The sequence below is a fragment of the Spinacia oleracea genome, chromosome 3 (genome assembly GCF_020520425.1).
Source record: "Spinacia oleracea cultivar Varoflay chromosome 3, BTI_SOV_V1, whole genome shotgun sequence".
Lineage (NCBI taxonomy): Eukaryota > Viridiplantae > Streptophyta > Magnoliopsida > Caryophyllales > Amaranthaceae > Spinacia > Spinacia oleracea.
In genome coordinates this window covers 103,269,740-103,297,364 of record NC_079489.1, presented here as the reverse complement: position 1 = coordinate 103,297,364, position 27,625 = coordinate 103,269,740, and the positions used below count along the sequence as shown (strand labels likewise).

The window sequence follows — 27,625 nt, the reverse complement described above, 5'->3', positions numbered from 1 at the left end:
AAACTGCTAGGTACACAAGATTAATCAAACAAATATAGTACGGAGGAATATCGTGGATTACCTTGGAGATTTTAATAATATACTTGGTATAAAGATTAACCCATAACTCAAGTATAGTACGTATACAAATTCAAAGTAAGAAAGTGTTAAATATAGTACGGAGTATTATACAAGTGGTGAGAACATAATTTGCAAAGTCTTGGTGTCCTTGGTGCTGCTGCCCCAACCCATGCTATCTTAGAATAATATCAAGATTGAAGATATTTTGTTAGTTGATTACTCGTATAGTCGTATATATTTGTAATGCATGTCTGACTAGCTTCTTAATTTGACAATAATATTAAAGGCAGCAACTCGGCCATCCGCCAACGAAACAATAATTAAGATAGCATGTAAACCTAGAGGATCAACATATAAACCACAAAGCATCGCACTAGGAATTAGACGATGTTTAGGAATATGTAACAACTTCTTTTGACGCAAATGAGCTACGTACAAGAGAAATACAAAACAACTTATGTGGATATGTGTTTCCCGACCCCCTTCCATACGGGCGCTCTCCTCTATTTCTAGAACTTTTTTTGTGTGCTCGGATTCGTCTTTCTACGGATGTTTCTATCATGGTCATCATAAAAATGACCATTGTTTAGAATTAATATGGGCCACACAAAATTCTTTTCTTTTATCTTTAAATTTAATGAAAATTATATTTTAATTAATTTATTTCTTTTATCTTTAAATTTAATTACACAATTTCTTTTTATGAAAATACCTTTTGTAATTTCTGAATTTTCCAAAAATATCTTTTGTATTATCTGAAATTAATAAATAAAATAATTAGGAAACTTAATTAACAATTAAGTTTATTAATTAACAATTAATTTTATTTCTCTCTCCTCTTGCTTAAGCTAACCCAAGGTTTCGCCGAAGTTCCGATTGCCGGAAAATCGGCCTGCCACTAGAGGAAAAATTGTCATGTGCTTCCCTTCAAGTGCGGCTCATTTGATAAATTGGCAGCACTTGAGAGCACAAAAAAAAAGAAAAAATATATTTTCACAAGTGCGGGCTCATTTTAGAAAATTGGCAGCACTTGAGTTCAAGTGCGGGCTATTCTACGAAAGAGCCGCACAAAATATTCCTACATTTTCGCATTTTCCCGCTTATTGCTTCTTTCCTTAGTTTCTCTACTCCTTCCCTTCTCTGATTCTCTGGGCGCAAAATTTAACACTCACAACACACCGAACGAGTCGTCGCTGCTGTTCCCCACCGCGGTGTCGCCGCTATTGTTCCCCCACCGTCGCGTCGTCGCTGCTGTTCCCCCACCGCCGCTGCTCATTCCCCTCTCTGGTTCTTTGCGTCCTAGTTTTAATTCTAGCTTCTTCCAGATCGAATTAATTCAGGTTCGTTCTTCGATTTTTTTATTTTCGTTTTTTATTTTGGCGATTCGTTACATATTTCTGTCGAAATTAATTTGCGAATCCCTTTTCTAACCTGAGTTTCTTATTAAAATTAGGGTTTCAATCTCAAATTCGCGAAAACTAACTATAATGTTTGGATTTTCATATGAAGTTGGGGCTTCTTCGTTGTTACCTTCTTTCTCCTTGGGCGATTGCGACCATGACATCAAAATTCTAGTAAGTGTTGGTACCTTCTTTCTCTCTGGGTGCATATTTTAATTGAAATCATTCAATTTTTCTTCTTGTTCCATACTATTTAAGTAATTATTTGTAGTTCTTAATTATTTAATTTGTGTATTTCTTGGTTGATAATTTTCAAGTTTATTTTGTTAATTATTTAGTTCATGCCATAGAGAACAGAAAACTATATTTGCAGATTCATCCTCTGGTTTCACGTTTATGTACATCCATACGGTACAGACCCTGCTGAATGTTTGGGCTTGATGCATAAGGTCAAAGTTTTTTTTGTTTACAATGTGCTTAAGATGCTGATGCTCTCACCTTGCCTTCCTTTTTGACATTCAATGATTGTGATTCTTAGTTCCATAGTAATTTGAAGCACCCCTTGTTTGTATACTAGATGAAGAGAGGTAAAGATATGATAGTTCTCTTTTTAATACTCATGTAGTCCTGTTTACCTGAAATCATTTTCAGTGTTTACTAAGACTGTCTCATAGATATGATAATGGTAATACTGTTGTCAACGTTGTTTATTTTGATTTGAGTATTCGAGGCAAAGAAGTACTGTAAATTCAATGACTGGATTACAGGTACTGTGAAGCCTGCAAATAAGGAAGTTGCTTCTGACACTGAAACAGATATGAAGATTGAGGGATTTGTCCAGCAGTGTCACATTTTCTTCCAAATCTGCTATTCTTGGTAAGTAGCTCTGTTGTTTTATCTTCTAATTATGTTGCTGTGTTGCTGTTATTTCTCTGTTTCCGCTTGAGCACATCCAACTGTTACAATTTATAACTGTGACTTTTAAGTTTGTATTTAGATGGAGATGAAGTCATCTGTTGCATGCTTTTTATAACAATTATTAAGTCAGTGTTTCAATGCAGTTATGTTTTCTGGATGATGCTAAGAAACTGTAACATATCTCATGCTTTCTCACAGCTTAATGGCCATTCACATATGAAAAGCTTTGGTCTGTGGGCCGTGAATTGTTTTTTGACCCTGCCCTCTAGGCAAATCATAATAGTGTGAGCACCCCTGCTCAGTCTGCACTTGATGCTGCTCTGCTTGATTCCAGCCTTCCGAGATTATGCATTTCCTTTATGAAGCTAGTTGTTAGGCTTGACTGCTTGAAGACATCCATTTCTACATAATATTTTATGATGTCTTGTGGTTTCTTTTCTCGTCTCTTTACTTTTTCTGTATTTAAGAATAGGACTTTGGTACCATGTTTTTCTTACGCTTGCCTGAATGCGTGAGAGTTGAATGTTTGTTTTAAAGCCATGTTTGGCCTGTTTTGGATGCTTGCATACCATGATTTTAAACTGTGTTTCTGCTGATCACTTGATAAATAATCTGAGTCGTGAATTTGTTCATGCTGCAACAAGATCAGCAAATGGGTAGTTTTCATCTTTACTTTTCTCCAAACCCCTGTTGACAGAAGAAAAAAACACTTTCCCATGTTTTAAATGACATTGCTTGGCCCACAAACGAGATTTGATGGTAGACATGGTGTGATGATGACACTATAATGGTTTTGGTTTAAGGAGTTTCTGAATAAGTCATTCTAAATATCTCAGGTGTGAAGAATGCAACCACAAAGCTTGAGAAGTTGAAGTTTTCTGATGGTCAACATGTCATCATACCGCAGCATATCCAAGTCCATGATTCCGTAAAGAATGTATTAATCTTTGGAAGCCTTGATGCAAGTTTTGGGGTCGGGGAGAACTGTGTAGTAGACGGTGAAAGCAATGGGAGCTTTAACTCTGTTACCGATTCAGTTCACGAGGAACCTGTCAGTGAGCTTTCTTTATGGTCAGTGTACTTCAAGTCGTTAGGGTTTTATGTTTTCTCATATTAAATACGGAGTATCCTATTTTAACATCAATGACGTCTCCTTTCTTCCTCCCTTCAGTGTGCATATCAGTTTCAGTGGCTTAAGTCTACTATTCAAGGTACACGTAGTCTTTCTATTTAATTTCAATGATTGTTTTATGACTTTATCTTATTGTTTTGTTGGTTATATTCGGTCTTCACTTTTTTTTTTTTTTTTTTTTTTTTTCTGTTTTTGAATATGATATTGTCTTTCCTCGAATGCTTACATCTTATCAACAGAAAACATCAGAGTGAGTAAGTAGTACTACTTTACAAAATCTTAAAGAGTGGAAATTCTTAATTTGATAGAATTGTTCAAACGAGAAAAAAAATTACAAAATGGGTGAGAATGAGTCTTTGAAACATAAAACTAAGTGTGTTAAACATGGAAAGACTTTAAAATACTCATTTAAGTTCATTAGTTGAAAGTTTGGACTGAAATTATCCATTTTAGTCAAAATGTGACCAATAATGAACTAAAGAGGCTTAAATGTTCATAACTTCACCAAAGTGGGTGAGAATGAGTCTTTGAAACATAAAACTAATTGTATAAAACATGGAATAACTTTAAAATACTCATATAAGTTCATTAGTTGAAAGTTGGGACCGAAATTAGCCATTTTAGTCAAAATGTGGCGGATAATGATCAAATGAGTCTTAAATGTGCATAACTTTACCAAAATGGGTGAGAATTATTATTTGAAATATAAAACTAAGTGTATCAAACATGTAAAGACTTTAAAATACTTATTTAAGTTTATTAGTTGAAAGTTGGACCGAAATTAGCCATTTTAGTCAAAATGTGACCGATAATGAACTAAGGAGGCTTAAATGTGCATAACTTTACCAAAATGGGTGAGAATGAGTCTTTGAAACATAAATAAGTTTATTAAACATGGAAGGACTTTATAATACTCATTTAAGTTCATTAGTTGAAAGTTAGGACCGGAATTAGCCATTTTAGTCAAAACGTGACCGATAATGAACTAACGATGCTTAAATGTGCATAATTTCACCAAATGGGTGAGAGTGAGTATTTTAAACATAAAACTAAGTGTATTAAACATGGAAATACTTTAAAATACTCATTTGAGTTCATTAGATGAAAGTTGGGACCGAAATTAGCCATTTTAGTCAAAATGTGACCGATAATGAACTAACGAGGCTTAAATGGGCATAACTTCACCAAAATGGGTGAGAATGAGTCTTTGAAACATAAAAATAAGTGTATAAAACATGGAATAACTTTAAAATACTCATATAAGTTCATTAGTTGAAAGTTGGGACCGAAATTAGCGATTTAGTCAAAATGTGGCCGATAATGATCAAATGAGTCTTAAATGTGCATAACTTTACCAAAATGGGTGAGAATTAGTATTTGAAATATAAAACTAAGTGTATCAAACATGTAAAGACTTTAAAATACTTATTTAAGTTTATTAGTTGAAAGTTGGGACCGAAATTAGCCATTTTAGTCAAAATGTGACCGATAATGAACTAACGAGGCTTAAATGTGCATAACTTTACCAAAATGGGTGAGAATGAGTCTTTGAAACAAAAAACTAAGTGTATTAAACATGAAAAGACTTTAAAATACTCATTTGAGTTCATTAGTTGAAAGTTGGGACCGAAATTAGCCATTTTAGTCAAAATGTGACCGATAATGAAATAACGAGGCTTAAATGTGCATAACCTCACCAAAATGGGTGAGAATGAGTATTTGAAACATAAACTAAGTTTATTAAACATGGAAGGACTTTAAAATATTTATTTAAGTTCATTAGATGAAAGTTGGGACCGAAATCAACCAATTTTATTATTATATGGTTCATTATTTATTTGTTATGAACAAATTAAGTCTTAATTTATTGTACGATTCAATATTTATAATATAACTAAAGTGTATATATATTTTTTGATGGTCGATCTTTTTAAGGTATTCAATAATCCGAGGGAGCGGCCTTTCACCTTTGAGGAGATAGATGAAGTTCAAGAAATGTTGGCAAATTTCATTACCAGTGATTGTCTTTGATATTTTCTTGTAATGAATCTTAAATTATGTATTCTAGCTAGTTTTTCACATGATTTTAATGTAATCGACTTTTATATTTACAATTATATACTATTTAATTTAATTATCTATATAATTGGATACTTTTTATATGACGTATGTAGGTTAATTAGTGGCGTGGTCCAATTGTAATATGTAGTAGGGAAATCGGTTATACAACAAATCTAGATCAAGTGCGGCTCATTTATAGGCCAAGTGCGGCTCATTATTATGCTTGTGCTGCCCATTTCTATGTCAAGTGCGGGCTCATTTTCAAATTTGGCAGCACCATATATGTCAAGTGCGGGCTCATTTTCAATATTGGCAGCACCAAATATGTCAAGTGCGGGCTCATTTTCAAAATTGGCAGCACAAAATATATCAAGTGCGGGCTCATATTCTAAAATTGACAGCACAAAATATGTCAAGTGCGGGCTCATTTTCCAAATTGGCAGCACAAAATATATCAAGTGTGGGCTCATGGTTGCTTGAATAGGGAATGAGTGTTATAGAAAACCACGTGAATTAACTCAATTGGACGGTTGAAAACTTGGAGTATACATTGAAAGAAGTGAAGGACCTCATAATTAAGTCGATGAAAACAGGGGATGGTAATCGAGGATGTTCTCCGAGTCCCCCATTCTTTATCAACGACGACAACCTAAAGGGTAATCGAGGATGTTTTCCGAATTCCCCATTCTCTATCAACGATAACAGCCTAAAGGGTAATCGAGTACATTCTCCGTTCTTAACTCCATTCGGGAATTCTGTGAAAAGGAAATTGATTATTGACCAGGATGAAAACGGAGTAGACCCGGATGATGATGATGGTGAAGGAAATAATGCCCTTGGTCCAAGTATGCATTCTATGTTAAGTCTAATAAATGCGGTTCAGTATTAATTAACAAGTTAATAATTCAGTGAGATCAAGTGAGCTGAATGCCTAGCTAGAGGCCGCTTCAGTTCAAGTGGAATTAATGATATTAATCCACAGCTTACTCTTGACTGAACCCGTAGGGTCACACAAATAGTACGTAAACGGATCAAGTATTTAATGGCATTAAATACTCCATCTATGAATATTCGGAACCGACGGATCTTGGTTTCAGTGGGAGCTAAGATCGTCACAGGCAAGAAATGAATACTCCGGAAACGATGATATTGCCGGAAACGGAAATATGGATCGTATCGGAAATATGAATATTATCCAAGTCGTAGATGTTGCCGGAAACGGAAACATGGTACGTATCGGAAAATATTATTGGAAATGGAAATATTACCAGAATCGGAAATATTGCCGGAAACGGAAATATTGTCAGAATCGGAAATATTGCCGGAATCGGAAAATAATTCCGGAAACGGAAATATTAAATATTTGTTCGAAACGGAAATTAATTCCGGAATCGGAAATATTAAATATTGTTCGTATCGGAAATAGATTCCGGAAATGGAAACTTAATCGGAAGCGTATCGTACGAATTAGCATCGGACGAGGTTGCCGGACGAAGGCCCAGCACGAAGCCGGGGCCATCGCCCAGCAAGCATGCGCGCCACAAGCCCAGCCAAGGCAGCGCCCAGGCCTACCGCAAGGCAGGCCCAGCGCGCGCCAAGGGCCACGGATGCGTGGGCCGTGCTGCGCGGGCTGCTGCTCGCACGCGCATGGGCAGCCCTTGTGGCTGCCGTGTGTGTGTGAGTTTGTGCTCATGCGTGATTCCTGAATCTACAAGAGTCAGTGTATGATTAAATTTCTATTCCTAATTGGATAAATTAATTAAATAGAATTCATGTAGGATTCTAATTTCAATTAATTCGTATCCTACTAGGATTACGATTCCTTTTCCATAACTCTATAAATAAAGGCCTAGGGGTCATAATTTATACATAAGTTTCAAAGTATTCAAAAGTGAGTTTTTTGAGAGAAAATTAAAACACACATCTTGCTCATAAAGTGCCGAAATTTTCTAGTACCTTAAGGGCGATTCTAGTTGGTCAATCTTAAGGCGGATCCGGACGTGCTGTGGACTATCTACGGAGGGACGACACTTGGAGTCCTAAAGACTTGTTCTTGTTCGGTTCGGGCGCAGCTAGGGAGGGCACGCAACAAAGAGTATGCATCTAAATTATGCTATATGATTATGTGTAAATAATATGTTGTCCTGGGTTAATGGTTGTTTCCGCATGATCTATGTAATGTCATATGTATCATAACCTAACAGTGGTATCAGAGCCCCTTATTATTTTCATAATCTAAATTGCATGAACATGGTTAAAAATTACAAATTTGCAAGAATTAAAAGGGGTGATTAATTTTCGTAATTGTTAATTAATTGCAAATTGCGTTTATTTAATTATATGTACGCAGTTTTTCGGCAGTTTCTTCATTACTCATCCGAATTGAGTGATTTTTGTGTCAATTCCGCATGTAAAAGGCATTCTAAAATTTTGACAAAAATAGTATTTTTCTGCCGAACCCAGAATTCTCAAATTCGAAGCCTAACTATGACTTTTCGAAGGTTTTAGTTTTTCGAATGCAAAATTTCGTAAATTTAAGATGTTAAATTAAATATTTGCGATTCTTGTTGATAAATCTTAAATTTTTGATTGACCTACTGCATATGTTTAACAAGTTTGAATGCCTAGTCTTGTTAATTATGCAATCTAATTTGTAATTATGATTAATTTGTTGAAAATTAGAATAATTTAGAATTAATTTGATTTTCATAATTAATTGTAATTTAATTAGAAACCTATGATTAAAAACCACCATAAAAATTGTAAATTTACGATAAATTTTAAATTTTTATGACCTAGACTTGAATCCATATCAATCGGAAATCAATTGGATAATAAATTTTCGATTTTTTCGCCCTAAAATTATGAAATTAATAATATTTATTAATTTGTCATTAATTTTAAATATAAATTTTAAATTTTTATGCGATTCGTTCAAATAACTTGCACGCACGAAGCAATGGACGCTTCGTGTTACCCTTAAGGGGTGTTGTATAATGCGGGCATGCGACGACGAGCAAGGGAGCTCGTCGCCCGTGCGGCACGAATGCAATGAGCAAGGGCGTAGTGCACGAGCACAAGGCAGCAGCCCTGCCTTGTGTCGTGTGCCACGAGCAATGAACGAATGGGCATGGGCGAAGGGCGAGCCAAGGCAGTCGCGTGTGGGCAGCAAGCGAGCTGCGCCACAACGCGCGCTGCCTCGCACAAGTGCGCGCAGCCTCGCGCGCAGCGAGCGCAAGCTCGCGTGCCACGAGCGCTGCGCCCAGCACTACTCGCGCGCACAGCGCGCGATGTCGCTCGCCCAGCGAGCGATGTCGCGCCCCAGCGAGCGATGGCTCGCGCGCACAGCGCGCGATGTCGCCCGCCCAGCGAGCGATGTCGCGCCCCAGCGAGCGAGCCAGCGCGCCCAGCGAGCGATGTCGCGCGCCCAGCGAGCGATCTCGCGCGCGCGCACTGCGAGCGATAGCTCGCGTGCGATGGGGCGCTGTGCGGAGGCTTGCGATAGGACAGCAGCAGCTATGCAACGAGCGCATGGGCTGCGCGCACATGGCCAGCAATGGCTGTGTGCGTACGGCCCATGGGCGTGCAACGCGTAGGGTGTTTGCGTTTCGATTAGATCGTTTTGAATGTTTAATTTGAAAATTTCAGTTCACGTAATTTTAATTAATTTTAAAATTCATAATTTGAATTAATTTCTTGGATTTTAATTTTGAATATTATAATTATAATAAATGTTATTTATTCTAATTATTTTACTAAAATTAAAATGATGAATTAATTTAAATGCGACTGAAATTAAATTAAATTTTTGGATTCAATTATAAATTTATATGAGCTTTAAATTTTAATTAAATTTGTATGTTTCCGGTTAGACTAGAAATACAATTTTATGTTTAAAATTAGTAAAGCATATGAATTTATTGGTTTGAGTGGGAGCGCTTTTTAGTCATAAACTCTTGATTAGGTCTACAAATCCTTAAGGTTAAAACAACTCGATTAGAATTAATAAGGACTGAATAATTGGTAGATTATTGGTGCCCTTGATTAATTGCTGCAAATGTTTACGTGATGCATAATGTGTTTTACTAACCAGCTATGTGGGCCATTCATGATAATGAATGGGTGAATGGTATATGTTGTATATGTACTGTTTTGCAGGTTATGAAGTGACTAGTATGGCCCAAATAGGATAGAAAATATGGTCTGCGTACCATTAATTTGAATGTAATTGGTCTAAAGCACCAAAGTATTTTTCAATTCAAATATGGTCTGCGTACCATCAAATAGTTGTAATTAGTTATAGCTTATCCTATTTGAAGAAAATGGTGCCTCCCACGGAGATTTTCAAGACGGACTTTGAAGTCAAAGCTTCAAGATGAAGTCGGGCCATACTAGATCACAAATATCTTATGCATGTTTTAAGTTATTTATTGCTTTAAATATGTCTTAAAATGCATGAGATCAAAAGCTTGATTATGTTGCATGATTAAGGATTTTAGTTCGCTTAAAATCTAACCAACATAATAAGAGCCTTAAGTTCCAAACTTAAAAATTGAGTTAAAAGGTGCCATGCCAAAATATACACTTGCTTGGATATCCTTTACATCAATCTAGTAATAGTTTTCGCTCAGCGAGGTGTTACTTATTGGTCCTAAAGGGGCAAGGTACACAAATAATTGTGAGTACATGTTAGTTTTGGTGAAACTCAACGATATAAGTAAGGAGTCCTTTTATGTCGTGGCAAATTCGATAGGTTTACCTAATAAGTTCTTAGACGTACCTATCAACCAAGAATAGTTTCTAGACTATTAGCAAAAGGCTTTTGCTTACCTAAGATGTTCTAGGATTAAGTCGACAAACTGTGCTTAGTTCTTCAATGATTTTAGGATCTTGGAATCATTTTATTCACACCTGCCGGAACACATAACTTGAATAAAATGCTTAATAAACATTGAATTATGCATGTATGCTAGAATTTAAGTTTATTAAGAGAAACTGTGAATGGTTATTTATTTGTTTATTCTTTTCAATTGTAGTTTTTAATATGGCAAACAACAATTCATTCAACATTCGATCAATTCTCGAAAAGGAGAAGTTGAACGGGAAAAACTTCCTTGACTGGCAAAGGAACTTGCAAATAGTTCTTATGCAGGAAGAAAAGGAGTATGTCCTAGATGAGGCGATGCCCGAAGCTCCTGGCGACGGGGTCACTCAGGCTGCCCTCAATCGTTGGATTGATGCCAACAAGGATGTGAAATGTCTAATGCTCGCCACCATGAGTGCGGATCTGCAGAAAACGTTCATCAACTCAGATGCTTTCACAATCATCAGTGAGTTGAAGAACATGTTCCAAGATCTGGCTCGAGTCGAAAGATTCGAGACTCATAGGCAAATTCTTGAGACCAAGCTTAAGAAAGGCGAGCCCGTAAGTCCACATGTTCTCAAAATGATTGGACTCATTGAGAATATGAGTCGGCTGGATCAGCAATTTTCTCAGGAAATGGCTATAGACACCATCCTCCATTCTCTTCATAGCGGGTATGATCAGTTCAAACTGAACTACAGTATGAATAGTCTGGACAAAACGCTCACTGAGCTTCACGGTATGCTGAAGACCGCTGAAAAGACGCTCAAAAGTGATAAGCAGGATGTGCTTATGGTGCGTGGGGGCAAGTTCAAGAAATCTGGAAAGAAGAGGAATGCTAAGAAAGGTGGCAACAAGGCCAGCCCAACTAAGCAAACTGGCGCCAAATCTGCAAAGAGGAAGGTCAGTCAACCCACTTCTGAATCCGAATGCTTCTACTGCAAGAAGAAGGGGCATTGGAAGAGAGATTGCTTGAAGCTAAAGGAAGATCAGAAGAACGGAACAGTCGTTCCATCTTCAGGTATTTTCGTTATAGACTGTATACTTGCTAATTCAACTTCTTGGGTATTAGATACAGGTTGTGGCTCACACTTATGTTCCAATCCACAGGGACTAAGAAGAAGTAGAAAGTTAAGCAAGGGTGAAGTCGACCTACGAGTGGGAAATGGAGCACGGATTGCTGCATTAGCCGTAGGAACTTACTATTTGTCGTTGCCCTCCGGGCTAGTTTTGGAACTGGAAGAATGTTTCCATGTTCCAAGTCTTACTAAAAACATCATTTCAGTTTCTTGCTTAGATGCTAAGGGATTTTCCTTTATAATAAAAGACAATAGTTGCTCGTTTTATTTTAAAGAGATGTTTTATGGATCTGCTAGATTAGTCAATGGACTTTATTTATTAGATCACGACAAACAAGTATATAACATAAATACCAAAAAGGCCAAAAAGGATGATTCAGATCTCACCTATCTGTGGCATTGTCGATTAGGCCATATAAACTTGAAACGCTTAGAAAGACTTCAAAGGGAAGGAATTCTAGAACCATTTGACTTAGAGGATTATGGTAAATGCGAATCATGTTTACTTGGCAAAATGACAAAGCAACCTTTCTCTAAAGTTGGAGAAAGAGCAAATGAACTATTGGGTTTAATCCATACAGATGTATGTGGACCAATGAGTACAAATGCTAGAGGTGGTTTCAGCTACTTTATCACTTTCACTGATGACTTCAGTAGGTATGGTTATGTCTACCTAATGAAGCATAAGTCTGAATCCTTTGACAAATTCAAGGAATTTCAGAGTGAAGTAGAGAATCAATTAGGCAAGAAGATCAAGGCACTGCGGTCTGATAGAGGCGGTGAATATCTGAGCTATGAATTTGATGACCATCTGAAAGAATGTGGAATTCTATCAGAATTGACTCCTCCTGGAACACCACAATGGAACGGTGTGTCAGAACGGAGGAACAGAACCTTGCTAGACATGGTCAGGTCAATGATGGGTCAGGCCGAACTTCCATTAGAATTTTGGGGACATGCACTAAATACAGCTGCACTCACTATAAATAGAGCTCCGTCTAAAGCTGTCGAAAAGACTCCATACGAATTATGGTTTGGAAAGCCTCCAAATGTGTCTTTTCTTAAGATTTGGGGATGTGAAGTATACGTCAAACGATTAATTTCAGACAAACTTCATCCAAAATCTGACAAATGTATCCTTGTGGGCTATCCAAAGGAAACAAAGGGGTATTACTTCTACAATACATCTGAGAACAAAGTGTTTGTTGCTCGAGATGGTGTCTTTTTGGAGAAGGATCACATTTCCAAAATGACAAGTGGGAGAAAAGTAGACCTCGAAGAAATTCGAGTCGAACAACAAACTCTAGAGAATGCTCAAGATGACATTCAGGATAAAACTCAGAGATCTTTAGAAGAATCTGGTGAGAATCATGGTCAATCTAGAAATGTTACCCCGCGTAGATCGCAAAGATATAGATCTCAACCGGAAAGGTACTTAGGTATTTTGACGAACGAGAGCTATGACGTTCTATTACTTGAAAGTGATGAACCTGCGACTTACAAGCAAGCTATGACGAGCACTAGCTCCAAGCAATGGCAAGAAGCCATGCAATCTGAATTAGACTCCATGTCTGAAAACCAAGTATGGGATTTGGTCGATTTGCCAGATGGCTACCAAGCCATTGGAAGCAAATGGGTTTTCAAACTGAAAAAGGACAAGGATGGGAAACTTGAAGTTTTCAAAGCTAGATTGGTTGCAAAAGGTTACAGGCAAGTCCACGGTGTGGATTACGATGAAACCTTTTCACCAGTTGCAATGCTAAAGTCTATTCGAATAATGTTAGCAATCGCTGCATATTACGATTACGAAATATGGCAGATGGATGTCAAAACTGCTTTCTTAAACGGCGTTTTAACAGAAACTGTGTTTATGACACAGCCTGAAGGTTTTGAGGATCCAAAGAATGCTAAAAAGGTATGCAAGCTAAAGAAGTCAATCTACGGATTGAAGCAGGCATCCAGGAGCTGGAATATACGTTTTGATGAAGCAGTCAGTGACTTTGGTTTCATGAAGAACGCGGACGAATCTTGTGTATACAAGAAGGTCAGTGGGAGCAAAATTGCTTTCCTAGTATTATATGTTGACGACATATTGCTTATCGGAAATGACATTCCTATGTTGAACTCTGTCAAGATTTGGCTTGGGAAATGTTTTTCGATGAAGGATCTAGGAGAAGCACAGTACATATTGGGCATCAAGATTTACAGAGATAGATCTAAAAAGATGATTGGACTTAGTCAAAGCACTTATATCAATAAGGTGCTTGATAGGTTCAAGATGGCGGACTCCAAGCGAGGCTACCTACCCATGTCTCATGGAATGACTCTAAGCAAGACTCAGTGCCCAAAAACACTTGATGAGCGTAGACGAATGAATGGGATTCCATATGCATCATTGATTGGTTCAATAATGTATGCTATGATATGTACACGCCCGGATGTTGCGTACGCACTCAGTGCTACGAGCAGATACCAGTCAGACCCAGGAGAGGCGCATTGGACTGCTGCCAAGAACATTCTGAAGTACCTGAAAAGGCACAAAGATGACTTCCTGGTCTATGGTGGAGATGATGAATTAATTGTTAAAGGCTATACGGACGCAAGTTTCCAAACCGACAAAGATGATTTCAGATCACAGTCTGGGTTTGTCTTCTGCCTCAACGGAGGAGCAGTAAGCTGGAAAAGTGCTAAGCAAAGCACCATTGCGGATTCTACAACTGAAGCGGAGTACATTGCTGCACATGAAGCAGCAAAGGAAGCTATATGGCTAAGGAAGTTCATAGGAGAACTTGGTGTAGTCCCCTCCATTAAAGGACCAATAGCCCTGTATTGTGATAATAACGGAGCTATTGCACAGGCAAAAGAGCCTAGACACCACCAGAGAGTCAAGCATGTACTTCGTAGATTTCACCTTCTACGAGAGTTCGTTGAAAGAAAAGAAGTCGAGATAAGCAAAATTGGAACTGATGACAACATATCAGATCCATTAACTAAACCTCTGCCGCAAGCGAAGCACAACTCGCACACTGCAGCTATGGGAATCAAGCATATTGGAGAATGGCTTTGATGTCTCTGTTTAATGTTTTAAAGTTTTAGAGTTTAAATCTTTGTAAAACATTATTGGTTAATCATTCACAATAAATGAAAAAAATTCATTTTTCCATTTAATTTATGGTTTATTAAATGATGAGTCCCTTCAACTTGACGATATATTCAAGATAGACTGTCAGGACCAGTCCTGTGACTAAGAAATGTCTATCAAGTGAACTTGAATGTCAAAGGTTGAAAATGGTCCCTAATCGGAGTTTTCTATAAAATTGGACGCATAGAAAACGTTAGACGATTAGAGTGCAAGATGACTAGTAGTTCTGTTTCTTGAACTATGTGGACATGGCAATGTCATAATCATTTGCATAGATACTTACTTTGGGAAGACTAGTATCGGACAAGACCTATGAAACTTTACTGTAAGAGATGAAAGTCTGTCATAAGTAAATTTCATTAAATTATTAGACACTAAATCCTCAATACCTGAGTGATTTGAGATTACTTGTTTGAGAACTGGTTGCTTTGACGTTGACCAACCGTCGCACCGTAAAAGGAGGCTATAAAGGCAACGCTCAGGTAATCACCTATCAAACGAAGTCTAATCTCAAGATCGCAAGATTGGGATTGTCCTCCCATAAATCGGGATGAGATGCTTAAAAGTTGTACAAGGCCACTCGGAGAGCTAGAAACTGTGAAATGCATGGCCGTGCTCGGATGAATCATAGGCTATGATTATCTGTTTATTTGATCAGTTGAACTCTGAAACCGAGGAACACCTCTGGACATAATAAGGATGACAACTCTTACCTTATGTTCAAGAGCAAGCATCGAGCGACAAAGGAATTAGGAAATGCACACTTGTCCCTAAGGACAAGTGGGAGACTGAAGGAAATAATGCCCTTGGTCCAAGTATGCATTCTATGTTAAGTCTAATAAATGCGGTTCAGTATTAATTAACAAGTTAATAATTCAGTGAGATCAAGTGAGCTGAATGCCTAGCTAGAGGCCGCTTCAGTTCAAGTGGAATTAATGATATTAATCCACAGCTTACTCTTGACTGAACCCGTAGGGTCACACAAATAGTACGTAAACGGATCAAGTATTTAATGGCATTAAATACTCCATCTATGAATATTCGGAACCGACGGATCTTGGTTTCAGTGGGAGCTAAGATCGTCACAGGCAAGAAATGAATACTCCGGAAACGATGATATTGCCGGAAACGGAAATATGGATCGTATCGGAAATATGAATATTATCCAAGTCGTAGATGTTGCCGGAAACGGAAACATGGTACGTATCGGAAAATATTATTGGAAATGGAAATATTACCAGAATCGGAAATATTGCCGGAAACGGAAATATTGTCAGAATCGGAAATATTGCCGGAATCGGAAAATAATTCCGGAAACGGAAATATTAAATATTTGTTCGAAACGGAAATTAATTCCGGAATCGGAAATATTAAATATTGTTCGTATCGGAAATAGATTCCGGAAATGGAAATTTAATCGGAAGCGTATCTTACGAATTAGCATCGGACGAGGTTGCCGGACGAAGGCCCATCACGAAGCCGGGGCCATCGCCCAGCAAGCATGCGCGCCACAAGCCCAGCCAAGGCAGCGCCCAGGCCTACCGCAAGGCAGGCCCAGCGCGCGCCAAGGGCCACGGATGCGTGGGCCGTGCTGCGTGGGCTGCTGCTCGCACGCGCATGGGCAGCCCTTGTGGCTGCCGTGTGTGTGTGAGTTTGTGCTCATGCGTGATTCCTGAATCTACAAGAGTCAGTGTATGATTAAATTTCTATTCCTAATTGGATAAATTAATTAAATAGAATTCATGTAGGATTCTAATTTCAATTAATTCGTATCCTACTAGGATTACGATTCCTTTTCCATAACTCTATAAATAAAGGCCTAGGGGTCATAATTTATACATAAGTTTCAAAGTATTCAAAAGTGAGTTTTTTGAGAGAAAATTAAAACACACATCTTGCTCATAAAGTGCCGAAATTTTCTAGTACCTTAAGGGCGATTCTAGTTGGTCAATCTTAAGGCGGATCCGGACGTGCTGTGGACTATCTACGGAGGGACGACACTTGGAGTCCTAAAGACTTGTTCTTGTTCGGTTCGGGCGCAGCTAGGGAGGGCACGCAACAAAGAGTATGCATCTAAATTATGCTATATGATTATGTGTAAATAATATGTTGTCCTGGGTTAATGGTTGTTTCCGCATGATCTATGTAATGTCATATGTATCATAACCTAACAGATGGTCCAACAATCAACATTAGTGATATTCGCTTCACGGTATCCCAGTTCCCTGATGGGATGGACACTTTAATGGAATTCCCAATTCTTGATGTGGTCAATAAAAAGAAAAAAGATCCTGTGACGAGTCCGGTGGAAAAGAAAACAACCGAGAAGGCTCCAACTAAGAAGAGTCCTGACAATACAGGCGGCATAACGTACGATGCTAATCAGCCAGAGAGAAAAATTACAAAAAGAAGAGGAACTCGTCGTGGTAAAAAAGATAAACAACTGGTAACTTATTCACTTGTGCACTATGTTCATCTTTCGTAGTTATAACAGGGTATTGGCCATCACTGAATATTTATATGCCAACCTATTATGAGGTGGATATGACCAAACGTTCTTTATGAATTACATTGTTGGCATTTTATTAATGTAAAAGCGAACTGACTCTTGGTCGTTTGATATGTGCGGGAGAACAGAAAGAGGAGACTAATGTTGGTTCAGAGCGATCAGGAGAAAATGAAGTCATTATGGAACGTGTACCTCCAGAAAAACCAAAGAGGGGCAGACCACCCAAAAGTCCTGCAGTTACGAAGAAAGGTCTACCTCTAGAAAAACCAAAGAGGGGAAGACCACCAAAAAATCCTGGTGTTATTAACCCTATAGAGGAGGTATATCCCCGTTTTATTTTCACAGTAAACGTTGTGATTATTTCTTGTAATTTTGATCACCACCTAATAGATAAGGAACACTGTTTGGCCATTGGATGTGCTTCTTTTTGAGCTATGCAGGATGGGCCACGACTTAGTGAAGTATTCTCATCACCCCAGGTAGATTTGAGAGATCCAAATATGGTAATATCCGTGAACATACTTGGTCGTCACCTAGAGAATGTGGATTTTACTTAACAGTCTCTTTTTATACTAAGAGTATTATAGTTAGGATCTTTCTTCATCATTCTTTTTAGGGAGTTCCGCAATCAATCACTGCATTAGGCAATAAATTAATTAAGTGAGTTGCAGCTAAAATACACTCACCCCATAGGTATGCAGCCAGACCTGCATTGATCTTCAAGGCTCTTGTTGTTTCAAGTAGAAACCTATGCTTCCTCTCAACTCTTGCATTTTGTTAGGTACACCTTGAACACTTCTTTGGTGAGTGATACCCTTTTGAGCAAAAATCTGTCCACATTCATTCTGAAATATCTTTGTCCCATTGTCACTTCTTAGAGTTTTGACAGTTGTATTAAAATGATTCTCTACATGAGCAAAGAACCCAATCGGGATTCCCTTAACATGTTCCTTATTAGAAAAAATATGTGTCCAAGTCACTCTATTATAATCATCAACTATAGTGAGAAAATAGCTTGCACCTATAATACTCTTAGTCCTATATGGACCCCACAAATCAACATGAATGTTGCAAGTAGTAGATTTACTTGGAGAATGTTGCCAGCAGTAGATTTACTTGTAGAAAAAGGAAGCTTTTTATGTTTAGAAACAGAACAAGTGTCACAAAAGTTTCTCTTTAAGTCTTTACATTTGAAAAAATTCAAATGTTCCATCTTAGAAATAGAGACATGCCCTAGCCTAGTATGAATTAAATCTAGTTTCTCTACTTTATTACAGCTCTTTAAACCTTCTCCCTTATCTTATGCTACCAAGCAAGCCTTCTCCTTTCCTTTCTCCTTCTTGTCAGTTGATTCTCAAAGTTGATCAGCTTGTACAAATCATTTTCATTCCCTCCAAAAACTACATTATCTTCAGTGGAAAGGCCCTGAAGAGAACACCCATGTTTATCAAATAATAGCTTCATATCATCTCTGTTAACCAATTTTCTCACTGTCAGTAATTGTGTTTGAAATCACTCACATATAACACATCAATGAGATTCACATCATCATCCAATTTCACATCTCCTATTTCCTTAACAATTTTGGCATTTCCATTAGGTAATCCTACCCTTATATGTTTGTCTAATGTTCTTATGTTGGTAAGAACACTTTTGTTCCCTATCATATGATCACTAGCTCCAGAATCTATAAGCCATGTATTACCATAAAAATCACTATAATGATTTGTTTCATCAGAAAGAACTTCTTTACCTGCAAATTTGTTGTGACTGCTAGCTGTTGCATTCTGCTTTTCACCAATTGTCTTCATTACTTCATTAACAACAGAAGAAATGAACTTGTTATCATGTTTCATGCCATTATCTTCTCCCATTTGCAAAGTCCAGTGGACTATCTCCAGAGTATTCTTCCTCATTTCTAGTTGTATTTCCAGCTTGTCTTGTGTTTCCCTTTCCCTTTGGATTATTCTTGAACCAGTCATGATATCCAACTAGCTTGAAGCATTCTTCCCTTAAATTTCCCTTCATTCCAAAATGTTGACATTTCTTTGCATCCTTCTCCATCTTCTCAAGTCTCATTTTTTTTTTTTTTGTAATCTCTCTTCTGAAAGTTCACCAGAGGACCAAGACTTTCACATTGCCTATTTGTTGCCAGAGCACTTGTTTGACTTCCAATACTGATCTCTCTTGTGATTTGCTTCTTCTTCTCAACTTACATGACTAAGTTGTATACTTTGTTCACAGGCATTAGTAGATCAATGCCAAGAAAATTAGTTTTCATCTGGTCATAATCAAGGTTCAGTCCCATGATAAATTTCATGAGTTTAGTGGATGATTCTCTTTGAATCATCTTCTTGACAATGCTACAACTGCATTTTTCCAATGCACGTACCACAAGAGCATTATGGTATGTCTTCAGTTTCTGAGATTTGATCCCAAAATTCCTTCAACTTGCAGTAGTACTCACTCACACTGAGGTGTTCCTGCTGCAGTTCCCACATGTCTTTCTTCAGTTGAAAGAGAAGAGGAGCACTTATTTGCCCATACCTTTCAACAATTTCTTCCCACAACCTCTTTGTCGATTGCATAGTCACAAGTCTGCTTGTAATTTCAGGCTTCATGGTGGCCAACAACCATGACCTTACCATGTAATCACATCTAGTCCATTTCTGGATTTCATCAGCACCTTCAGAAGGCTTAGAATGCTTCCCTTATAAGAAGGTTAGTTTATTCTTAGCACCAAGAGCAATTCTGATGCTCGGATTCAGGAAGTTCTTCCCATCAAACAAGATGTTTCCCAAGGTCGTTGCAGCATTCTCATTTACTGCAATAAAGAGAGGATCTTTGTAGGGATTCAGATTATTTGTCGAGGAATAACCTGTCTCAACCATTTTGTTTCTGTTTTAAAAGTTTTGATCTTTCTCACTAGTTTGTGATTTCAGAACAACAAGCTCTCAAAATATTTAAGATTCGAGTATGTTAAACCTGCTCTGATACCATAAAGAATGATTTTAAGAGCTTCAAGCTGCATATGCAGTATTTTCTTCACCAGAATTCTAGTGTTTTGTTTGTTTGTATTTATGTGTTTATGAGGCTGTGAAAATGACACAACACCCTACTTCCCCCTTATATACAACTGCCTATGTACAACCCTAACTACAAGTGTACAAGGAGCCAAAACAAGGCTGCCAAGATCCACCTAGGATCACTACAAACCAGGCCCGGTGGTGGCCCTGTGCATCCTGGTCAACAGCACAGGGCCACCCAAAAATAAAGGGCCCATTTCGAAAAGCCCAACCACCTATTAAAAAAAATAAAATTGAAAATGCTCTTCAGTCTTCTTCTTCTTCAGCGAAACCGAGATTCAATTCAGGTCCTAAGAATTCGGAAATCACGGCATTGGAAATCAATCACCTCACCAACTTCCCAAATTTAGTTTTCCTACTTTCCTTCCTTAAGATTCACTCTCCATAAGTCCATTCAATCACTCATGATTCATCTCCCCTAATTTAGTTTTCTTTCCTATTCCAAATTCTCAACTCCAAAAATATTATTTTCAAATTTCAACTGAAATTTCACATCAGATAATCAATTTGACCGAAAAAACAAATCATCAATTTCATATTTTCTCCAAGAAAAAATTATCAGATTGGGGATTGAGGGATTTGTTGAACATGAAGAACAAGATTCACAGAGGCAAAGGTATTTTCTTCTTAATTTTGCTATTTTATAATGGAATTTCTGATTTCTTTATTTTACAATTGAATTTTCGATTTCTTTATTTTACAATTGAATTCGCGAAAACTTAACAATTCCTTATTTTAATTCGTTATTTATCAAAATTTCCTTATTTTCGTTCTTAATTTCGTTATTTTCGATTTTAATTCGTTGTTTTCGGTTCTTAATTCGTTATTTTCGATTCTTAATTCGTTATTTTCGATTTATTTTCGTTCAAAATTTCATAATTTTCGTTATTTTAATTCGTTCTTAATCATCTTTTCGTTCAAATTTTTGATTTATTTTCGTTCTTAATTTCGTTAATTTCGATTTATTTTCGTTCAAAATTTCGTTATTTTAATTCGTTCTTAATTTCGTTATTTTACAATTGATTATTTTTGGTTAATTTCAATTTTTTAATGGTACTGTTACAAATTATGCTTTCTATTTTTTCCGTGAAATTATGCTTTTACTCTTACAAATTTTTTTTTTCTATTCTTTCCGTGAATTTCTATTATATTTGTTGTTGTAATTTCGATTTATGGTTATATTAATTTATTAGTAACTTACTGTTTTTTTCCTTCTATTGTTTTGAAGCTAAAGATTAGGAGAAGCGCATAAGAGCATCTCCAATAGTAAGCTAATTTGACAATTAGCATGTTATGCAACATAAGATTTCAAGCTATTTCATTGTCTAGCTAATTTGTGCTCCAATGGATAGCAACTAGCTTGTTAATTAAATTAGTTTCACTTGTCCCACTTGTCAATTAATTATTTGACAACTTTGGGAGCTAGTTGTCAAGCAAATTAGCTTAAACAAGCTAATTTGCTTGGCCAAGCTAATATATTATTTGCACTCCAATGGTCTAGCTATTAGCTTGAAACTTTTATAAATTTCAAGTTAGTCCCTAGCTACAACCATTGGAGATGCTCTAAGGCAGTGATTTTTATTTTGGAAATGAAGTTTTTTTGTTTAAATTTTTAGGAATAAAATTGTAATGCTCGTAAAGTAATATTATGATTATCGAAATTTTTTCAAATATTAGGGGCCTCATTTTAAGATTTGGACAAGACTAGAACAGGGCCTCCGAAAAGTTTGAGACGGCCCCGCTACAAACCAATCTAGTTAGGATTAGTAAAAGACAAAGAACAGAAAATATATACATGTGACTATCCTAGGTGTAGATGTTACTATATATAGCATGCTATTCTCAATATGTTGCCTTCGAAGGAGCTAAAAAACTACGCCCTCAATCCCAGTTTAGAATGCCAATTTCTTTTTCATCCGTCTTAATTTAAATTTCCCTTTTTTTATTTTTGGCAAGACTTAATATTACTTTATTATTTCTCTCTCCTCACAAGTCCCAACTAGCTAAAATTTAGAGTCCAACGATCTCTCTCATTCAATTTAAAAACACAATCTACAATTTTTCATTCTACTTATTTTTCTAATGAAATAATATTTGATAAACATAGTTCACAATATTACCTAAAACTATGTTTGATGATAATGTGGCACTCTAAATTGCGACCAAGGGAGATCATTGATATAGACAGGATTTTCTATGAAATTACTCCGTATGTTGTTGTTAATAGGATGTAAAGCGTGCATGCAGCCGGCCTTTAATTGCAAAACCGTATTAAGAAGTATTTTGTTGTTTGATTTTGATTATGGAGATCTTACAAAAGTGCAAAAATGAGGATGATGAGGTGTCATCGTAATCTGAAATCAAATAATATTGCGTCATCAACAGAAATAGGCTCTTTGGAGTTGGGAGGAGTTACAAAATAATTAATTGGTTGAGATAAACTCAAGTGCAAAGAAACAAATCTAAAGATAGCTAGAGATAAACTCGTGCTTTTTTGAGGCATACTTAAAAGTTAAAAGCACTAAACTAAACTAAACTAGTACACGAATGCTTCCAAAAAAGAGGCTGCTATATTGTATCATTTCTTTTTTGGTTGTTAAACGTACGGTGGAACAACACGTCAAAATTTAATTTATAATTCGAATTTACTTTTTATTTTTTGAAAATGACATCACAACCACTCAATTTTATTTAGGAGTCGCATTTAGTGCTGTAAACAGGCCACATATTAAAATGGGCTATGGTACATTTTATTTAGGAGTCGCATTTAGAGCATGTACATTGGGACTGTTGGAGTGGCTCTCCAAGTAGCTCTCCAACAAGAATTATCTCTTAGTCAACATTGGGGCTCTTGAGTAGCTCTTCATGGAGAGCTACTTCAAGGTAGCTCTTGTCCAAGAGCCCTTCAAGAGTTGATTCTTGATGAAAAGTGGGGAGTAACTTTAAAAATTGGATAGTAACTTTGGTTGAAAACACAATTAATTGTGGACCACCAAATGGTAAAAATAATAATGGAGAGCTCATTTGAGGAACCAACCAATGTTGGATGTTTTTAAGAATGAATTTTTGAGTGTGTCTTGTAGAGAGATAGTGATAGAGAAAAAGGGGAGAGTCCTCCAAGAACTCTTTTTGAAGAGCCAATCAATGTACATGCTCTTACTCAAGCAAATCAAAACGGATAATAATATTATGAGAGAAATGAATGACTATTTAGTACAACTAAGTGGTGGATCTAGAAAATTACGGTGTACTCGTTACTAGTCAAATTATTTATATCAATTTTTTATATTCAAAATAGATTTTTCTAATCCGATAATTAAATGGGAAAAATGCCCCGCACTAGGCTTCTTGTTATACGCCAGATTTGAAATCTTAATATTGGGGTACTATTTACTAATAAGTGACTAATCCCACTTGAAATATTTTAGGGGTGGGTAAAAGATGTGAAAGTACCAATTAATTGAGTCTAAAGTCGGATCAAGCAAGTGATTCACAAAGTAAAATATATTATCTTTATTAGTGTGGATTGAGATTTCTTCTATTTTTTATTTAAACAGTGTCAATGAAGAGTGTGGGAAATTAAATGTGTCAATGAATTTAATAATCATTTAACATAATTTTTGACGAATGGTATGACATTTATGTGATAATATTAAATAAAATGTTTTAAACATAAATATAAAATGAGACATCCAAAACGAATACATAAAATTAAAAAGGGAATGAGGCAATATATTTTTTAGTATAAGAAAAAAGACAATGATAAAACCAATGAATAATTTTACTTCTTTCAAGAAAATTAATTTTAAAAAATGTAAATTTTCCTTAGATTTTTCACCCCAAAAAGAAAGGGAAAAAAAAGTGGGTTTTCCATGTCATGGGGTTAAGTTAAGTATAGTTTCCAACCTTGTGGATCATGTTATTGTATAGTTGTTTCATCCAAGGCATATTGTTATTTTTGTAGGTTAAATTATACTGGAAACCGTAAAAGATGTAGTAACATTTTTAATTTGACTGAGTGCACTAGTAGCATCCACGGACGGGTAAGATACAAACTTTTATAAGACAGTCTTATATAAAAGACCATATTGGTATTATATGCAGTATAAATTAATCAATGGAACTAATCAGTTAAATAATGGAATCAATTACTTAAGCACTGAAATTAATTAATTAAGCACTGAAACCAATTAGTTAAGCAATATAACTAATTAGTTAAGCACTAAAACTAATTAGTTAAGCAATCAAAATGGTCTTTTTGGTAAAACGGTCTTACGCAAAAGTTGCCGCAAGTAATATCAGCTCCTCCCTCTGTCCCTTTCTAATTTTTATGTTTTGTATCATGACGCAATTTAATGATTACTTATTGTGGATTAGATTCTTCATTTTTATTTAAATAATGCAAATTACGTTTATTTATATTCACTTTTATCCAAAATATAAAATTGGAAAAGTGTGAAAGATTTAACATTCCAATTGGAAAGTTTGAAAATTAAATGACCAATGGATTTAATTAATTAAAGTAATCACTTAACACAAATTTTGATAGAATATTAAGGGCATTTACGTTAATTTTTGACAGAAATTATAAGTATTAAAAAAAAAAACAACACACACATAAAGATTAAAATTAGATATCAAAACAAAACACGTAAAAAATAAAAAGGGACGAAAAGAGATTATTGCGTGTTACAAAGTATAATCAAATGTATCCCTAATCCCTGGTTATTCAGAGTATCTTCCAAAGTACAACCAATGTTATAAATAATTAGAAATGAATTGGCTAAAAGAAATTAATGCCTTATGTAGAAAATAATTATGTAGGTGAAGTTTATCGTGATCTTGGTACAATATACAAGTAGTGCGCGTATTCAAGTTCACATAAGTTTCTCGTTGGAAGTGGTTGATCAAGTATATTCTCGTGCATGTATGATGTATGTAGTCCTCATAACACCTGTAATGGGGAGGTTTATGTGAGAGAGACGTTCATTACGGAGTTAGCTATTATGGAGTATTAGTTAACATATCTTAATAACTAGATTCCCCGTTGATGTCATTAACAAATATTCAAACCATAGCTCATTGTCTTCAAAAAAAAATAAAGAAACATCTTACAAGGCCAACTTTTTTTTTTTGGGTGTAATTTTTTTTATACAGCCTTTTATTATTTTTTTTTTTTTTTTTGGTGAAACTCTTTATTATTATCTATACCTAGTCTATACCTAGTATTTAAAAAGCAAAACCATAGATGTTTAGATGACATGTAACATCCTCTTCTTTCACTTATTATTTTTTCTTTCAATTGTTTATTTTGTTGTTTGCTATATTTTACAATTTTAATGCATCTTCCACTTCATCTTCTTCATTCAACATCTATTTACCATTTAATAATATTCATTCAATTTTTTACACTTCATCTACTTCTTTAACACTCAATATTAATTCACCATTTAATTTAATTTTTATATATTATTTCAACCTTCAAATTTCAACTCTATTTAATCATATATTCCCCCTAAAATCACAAACCCTCAAAAAAGTTAAAACTTTAAAACGCGTAAACAACAACTAATTGCCCGTTCTTAGAACGGGCTCAAGAGCTAGTTGTTGTTTAACAACATGTTTAACTTTTCCAAGGAATTAAAAATTTATACCTAGTGTTTAAAAACTGTAACAATAGGTGACAATATGACATGTGTCATCACCTTATCAATTTATCTTTTTTTCTCCATTTTTTATAATTAAAACTAGTGTGTAGCCCGGGCAATACCCCGGGATTCTACTGTTAGTGGTTTTCAAACGGTGTTTTCATGTTGTTTCAAATGTTATTGGTGTGATGAGTTGACTAAAAATTATAAGGTATTCAATAACTCTTATTAATGACAATAGTTATATATTGGACGATGGAAGCAACAATGAAAATGTAAAACATGTTTATAAAGTTAAATTCCTTGGAAAAGTACAATTGTCTTTTGAGTTTTGGTCGAAGCTTAACTAAAATTATAAGTTGTATCTTAAACATGAAAAGGAAAACTAATATTGCATTTGTTGGAATTATTGAGGGTATTCCTCTTATTTGGTGCATAACTTAATGTGGTCGTGTCTCCTCTTGGCATGGTTGTGTCTTCGTTTACCCATGCTTGTTTTAGTTTTCACGGTTGGCAATTGTAGTTGTTTCTTTGTCTGTCTCCCTGCAATAAAGATATTGTTAAGTACGTACCGTTGTTTAATTTTGTGTTTTTGTTGTGTATATTCTGTTTGTTTTTTTGTTCAACATTGTACTTACATTTCATTTCTGTTTATCTTCCTTGCAGTCCTTTCCGCTCCAGTGTCATTTTCTGAGGCGTTTTCCAGCAGGTGCCTTTCCACTTCAGTGTTCGATCCTGTGGCGTTATCCAAGAGTGGTGTTCCTACTCCAGTAGTTGTGTCTGAGGCTTTATCCATGAGTAGCCATTTTGCTAGCAGGTGACTTTCCACTTTAGGGTTCGATCCTGTAGCGTTATCCAAGAGAGGTGCTTCTACTTGAGTAGTGTCTGAGGCTTTATCAATGAGTAGCCTTTTTGCTACATTTTGTTCCTGCAATTAGAACATTTTATTATGTAGTTTTGATTATGTAATTAGTTAGAAAGTGTAAGTTGTATTATGTTTACGTATACCCACCACTTCTGCACCTTGTAGTTCTTTGTAAGACTTTTTTAATTGGTAGTCTATGTGGAACTTCTTTTGGCAGATGAGCTCTGTTGTTTCACTTCTTATACTCAGCTTCACCTTAAATGCAAATTGTTTCCCAACACAATGTTGTAGGCGATCTAACACATTATCTTTGCCATTGTCCTACAATGTTTTGTTGTTTGTGTTAGTTAGTCTTTGTAACTTTTTGTAAGAGCTTATTTATACTTGTGTTTTTGCAATTGTCATACCTTTTTCTGTAGTTCAAGCAGTTTGTGTATCGGACTTCCGACGACTATTTCAGCCTCCTTATCGAACAATGCCATTGGGATACATGCAGTTCCATCATCTATATCAACCGTCAAAAGATACCTGCAACTTACCGGGTTATAAATCAAGTAGTTTTGCATTGTCCGGTGCTATAGCGTGAGAATGTTATTTACCTTGTTTTTTGGTATTTGACCACAACCTCGCAATTGGTACAGTAGAATATTTCATCTATCTTTTTCTTACATGTGTCACAAGAGTTGTAATGCCACTTTTTGTCAAGGTGGATGCTCATGATTGTGGCACTGCAGGTGAACATGTCCTGTAGAGTATTTATAGATGTTAATATGTTGAGTTTTTTTTGGTGTCAGATGCATGGGTGAAGTTTGGATCTTAACTTTGTTTATGGATCCATTTGCAGAATATCTTGAATTTTTT

General features: G+C 36.0%; 1 long non-coding RNA gene across 1 annotated transcript; it reads left to right on the top strand.

The window, feature by feature from the left end:
- Positions 1-1,138: 1,138 nt before the first annotated feature.
- On the top strand, positions 1,139-5,624 carry LOC110785362 (uncharacterized). Its single transcript, XR_008930811.1, has 6 exons — positions 1,139-1,400; positions 1,570-1,634; positions 2,276-2,336; positions 3,215-3,449; positions 3,550-3,589; positions 5,446-5,624. It is a non-coding gene; the product is annotated as an uncharacterized lncRNA (long non-coding RNA).
- The last annotated feature ends 22,001 nt before the right edge of the window (positions 5,625-27,625 follow it).